Genomic DNA, 5,341 nt, shown 5'->3' on the forward strand with positions numbered 1-5,341 from the left:
TTTGACTCCTGGAGGCTGCTCACGCAGGCATCCAGTGGTTATTAATAGTAGATGGCACCAAGCGAAAGGGTCTCAGATAGCACCAGCATAAGGGAGAGGAGGGAAAGGAAAAGAGTGCACCTCAGCACTCCTTCAGCTGCTCCCTTTGTCCCAGGCCAGAAATCAAGCAGGCGCCATGCCTGTGGAACTCCCCATTCCCCTTCCTCCTAGGGAGTCAATGTCTTTCTCCCGCACCCTCACAACTCCTGCCACTCTGCTACCCCTGGCCTCCTCACAATTACCCCCACTCCATTCCCCTATTGTATATCCCGACACCCGGTGTGCTCTAGTACCTCCTTCCATTCCACACGCCCCTGTCACTGCCACATTCCCTTCCCTCTCTGCTCTTTGCACCTCCGTCTCCATGTTGCTTCCCCCTGTGGTCAAGTCACTCCCCATTCTACTTTTCCTCAGTGCCCAAGTCACTCTCCCTCTGCCACCAACACTCACACAGCTCCCCCATTTCATGTCCCCCTGACCTGTCCCCCCAAGTCCATGTCTCATCCGTTGTTCCACACCTGTCACTGCCCCTCTTCTCCCAGCATCCACGTCACTTTGCCTACTCTACACCTCTGTCACCTCCCTGCATTACTCCCATCACACCCCTAGTGCATGCATTGACCCCTCATTTCACACTCCAGACAGGTGGTGACAGGGTCAATGTGAGCCAGAGAGGCCAAGTAACACACCTTGTTGCACCTGGAGGGTAGGCCAGACCTAATTAAAGTTGCAGCCATCTGGGTGGTGCTATAAAGAGAGGAAATGTGGAGCAGAAGATGGAGGACAAGGAAAAGTTACACAGAATCAAAACTGGCAGTCATGGGAAAATTAGCTATAGCTGGAAAGCCACATGGCCAAAGGTGAATTTCGATATATTTTGTAAACTTAAGGGTAAAAAGGAAACAATTGGTATAAAAAAATAAAGTATACCACACTATAGATGAAAAGTAGTGTCATTTTTGTTGAATAGATATAGATGGGTCCAAAAAAGAAAAACCAGGAAGAGTTAGGGTGGCATATTGTATACCACAATTAGAAATTAGTATGTCTAAAAGCAATCTGATTTTGTAGCTGTTATGACAGTAGCAAACTAGTAGCAATAATGCTCACATTAAATTGGATCTGTGATGCATGCCCAGCACCAGTAGTCATTTTTTTTGCACTCACTATCAATTACCCTGTTCTCAGTTGATCCTTTAGGAGCTTGGAACCTTCTTCTTCACTCGTGTCCTGATCTTCTGGGTCTTTCCTAGTGGTAAATTTTTAATCTCCAGTTTATTCTTTCTCCTTGTGTTAATCCAACCCATTGGACTGTGATGAGGCGTCTGCCCCACACTGGCTAGTACAGGGTTAATAGATCCCTAGGGAGGCTACATGAGAAGCAGCCAGTAGGAGAGGGGCTGTGACGAGCAGCCAGTCAGGGCCCAGCAGGCCCATCTAAGAAGCCGCAGAGCAGAGGCAGTAGCTGCCTGGAGCTTGAGGAGGGAGCACTATGTCCAGAGTAGGCTGCAACCCTGTAACACCTTGGACAGAGCAGTGCAGGCAGGAACCTGGGGAGAAGAGAAGGCACTCCAGATGGGCTGCTGGGATTGAGGAGGGTGCTGTGGTCATGGGGAAGCGGCTCAGGGAAATGCAGTGCTAGTAGAGGCAAAGGAATGCAGTAAGTGTCTGCAATCCACAGGATCCTGGGTTGGGACCTGGAGTAGTGAGCAGGCCTGGGTTCCCTGCCATCCCACTTACCACTGGGCAAGTGGCAGGACAAGTGACTGCAGTTGCCACTGGGGAAGTGGCAGGCCTATTGAGGAGCTAAACTTCCTCCAGAAAGGGAGAACATGGATAGTGACACAACCGGAGGACTGAGCCACGAAGAGGATGCTGTGGTTCCTGGTGCTGCGAGAGGGGTTGCAGGCAGACTGTGGAGAAGGAGCGATGGGGTGCAGACACTGGATGGGGGTCTAATAACATAGTTAGTACAGATGGGGGTTAAAGTAGCATTAGCCGGAACTCCAGCCCATATTGGGATAACAGGGAATGAAGTGGTAGACAAAGCAGCTAAAAGCACTGTAAGAAATGGAAAGATTGACATAGAAATACCCTGCAGTAAACAGGAATTCAAAAGCCTAGGACAGGAGAATTGAAAAGAGGAATGGGAAAATATTTGGATCAATGAAAAAAGAGGAAGAAGGTTTTTGGAACTGTGCCCCAGCGTTGAAGTTAATGACATACTTCAGGGCCTGGATAGGAAAAACAAAGTGATTTTTGTTTAGAGTGCTAACTGGCCATTTGTGGTTTAAATGAAAATCTCTTCTGAATAATCAAACGCCGAGATGTACTGTGTGTGCACTGTAAGGTAGAAGAAACAGTTGATCACCTTTTGTGGGTATGTAAGGGTTTGATAATGAAAGGGAAAAACTTTCTGTGGAATGGGAATGGCTTATAATATCATGTTAATTATGTTATTTAGTAAAAATATTGGGGAAATAGGGTAGGATTAGAAAAGGTGTTGTTAAATTACCTGAAAGACCCAAGGCAGAATGACAGAACATAAACAGCTAGGTATTTAGGGATTATAGTTGGCAGCAATTATAGACCATTCAGTCAAGTCTGCTTCGCCATGAACAAAAATGGGGGAAAGTACCGGGGGGAGAGAGATGAACTTTGCAATTGCCTTTTGGCACTAAAGAGACCTGAGGGGAAGAGGAAGGCTCTGGCAGGGTGAGGGAGAAGCTCAGAGGGGAGTGCATAGTTCTTACCTTTAGAGGGAGGGAAGATAACTGGAAGATGCAGGATTGGAACCAGCTCCTATGGCTGACCTTCATACACAAGTAGGAACCAGCTCTCTGGGGGAAAAGCTATGGGAAGTGGAGAGAAAAGGCTTGAAGAAAGGCTAATGGTAGGAAGTGTCCCAGGGAGGCAGCAGCAAGGTGGCTGATGGAGCAGACACTGGAGCAGACACTAGCTGCTCATTCTAAGGCCTGGTCTACACTCTGAGTTTAATTCGAATTTAGCAGCGTTAAATCGAATTAACCCTGCACCCATCCACACAACGAAGCCATTTATTTTGAAATAAAGGGCTCTTAAAATCGATTTCTGTACTCCTCCCCGATGAGCGGAGTAGCGCCGAAATCGATATTGTCATTTCGAATTGGGGTTAGTGTGGCCGCAATTCGATGGTATTGACCTCCGGGAGCTACCCCACAGTGCACCATTGTGACCGCTCTGGACAGCAATCTGAACTCGGATGCATTGGCCAGGTAGACATTTGAACATTTGAATTTTATTTCCTGTTTGCCCAGCACAGGTGACCACAGAGAGCTCATCAGCACAGGTAACCATGCAGGCCGATAATCGAAAAAGAGCACCAGCATGGACCGTACGGAAAGTACTGGATCTGATCGCTATATGGGGAGAGGATTCAGTGCTAGCAGAACTTCGTTCGAAAAGACGAAATGCCAAAACTTTTGAAAAAATCTCCAAGGGCATGATGGAGAGAGGCCACAATCGGGACTCAGAGCAGTGCCGCGTGAAAGTCAAGGAGCTCAGACAAGCCTATCAGAAAACAAAGGAGGCAAACGGTCGCTCCGGGTCAGAGCCGCAGACATGCCGCTTCTACGCTGAGCTGCATGCAATTCTAGGGGGGGCCGCCACCACTACTCCACCTCTGACCATGGATTTCGAGGCAGGGGTAATCTCATCAGCCACACCTGAGGATTCTGCGGACGGGGAAGAGGAGGAGGAGGAGGAAGAGGATGAGCTTGCAGAGAGCACACAGCACTCCGTTCTCCCCAACAGCCAGGATCTTTTTCTCAGCCTAAGTGAAGTACCCTCCCAAGCCAGTACCCAAGACCATGACCCCATGGAAGGGACCTCAGGTGAGTTTACCTTTTAAAATATAAAACATGGTTTAAAAGCAAGCGTTTTTTAATGATTAATTTGCCCTGAGGACTTAGGATGCATTCGCGGCCAGTACAGCTACTGGAAAAGTCTGTTAACGTGTCTGGGGATGGAGCGGAAATCCTCCAGGGACATCTCCATGAAGCTCTCCTGGAGGTATTCCAAAAGCCTTTGCAGAAGGTTTCTGGGCAGTTCAGCCTTATTCCGTCCTCCATGGTAGGACACTTGACCACGCCATGCTAGTAGCAGGTAATCTGGTATCATTGCATGACAAAGCCTGGCAGCCTATGGTCCCGGTGTTTGCTGGCATTCAAGCAACATCCGTTACTTATCTCGCTGTGTAATCCTCAGGAGAGTGATATCGCTCAAGGTAACCTGGTTGAAATACGGGAATTTAATTAAGGGGACAGAGGTGGCCCTTCCTACTGGGCTGTTTGCCTGTGGCTGAAAAGAAATCCTTCCCTGTAGTAAGCCAAGCGCGGGGGGGGAGGGGATTGGCACTGACCTTTTCACGTGTGGCTAGCAGGGATCTTCCCTGATACCAGTCACGCGGTGGGGGGAGGGATAAAGCGATCATCCCAGAGAATTGGATAGGGGGGGTAGTTTGTTTTCTGCTGCTGCAGGTTAACAGGAAAGCCGCAGCACTCAATGGGCTTTGCTTGGTCTGTGGGAAAGGAGGGCGCAGAAGCCGAAAGACAATGGCTTACCATGGCCGCATGCAAGTCGAATTCTGTTGCCCGGACCTGCGTCTGTGATCTCTAACAGCGAAGCCACAGGCACTCAATATTAAGATGCAAAATGCGACCTTGCACAGAAATCACATGTGCTATGTAATGTGAATAGTGTTGTTCACCGTGAAAGAGTATAAGCATTGTTCTGTAAAATGTATCTTTTTAAATACTTCTCTCCCTTTTTTCCCTCCCTCCCTCCAGCAGCTGCAAATTTTTCAAGCCTCCCTCCTCCGTCCCGAAGGCCATCTCAGATAAGGCATTGGAAAAAGAGGACGCGAGACGAGATGTTCATGGAAATCATGGAATCCACCCGCAATGAAAGAGCTCATCTGAATGAGTGGAAGGACACGGTATCAAAGTACAGGAAAGATGCCAGTGAACGTGAGGACAGGAGGGACCAACGTGAGGACAGAAGGGACCAACGTGAGGACAGAAGGGACCAACGTGAGGAGAGGAGAGACGCTCAAAATGAGAGGTGGCGGCAGGAAGATCAGAGGAGGCAGGATGCAAAGCTGGGGCTGTTGCGTGAGCAAACAGACATGCTCCGGCCTCTGGTGGAGCTTCAGGAACGGCAGCAGGATCACAGACTGCCGCTGCAGCCCCTGTATAACCTCTCTCCCCCCTCACCATGTTCCATAGCCTCCTCACCCAGACGCCCAAGAATGCGGGGGGGGGGG

This window comes from Terrapene carolina, unplaced genomic scaffold (assembly GCF_002925995.2).
Source record: "Terrapene carolina triunguis isolate 2854851 unplaced genomic scaffold, T_m_triunguis-2.0 Scaffold310, whole genome shotgun sequence".
NCBI lineage: Eukaryota > Metazoa > Chordata > Testudines > Emydidae > Terrapene > Terrapene triunguis.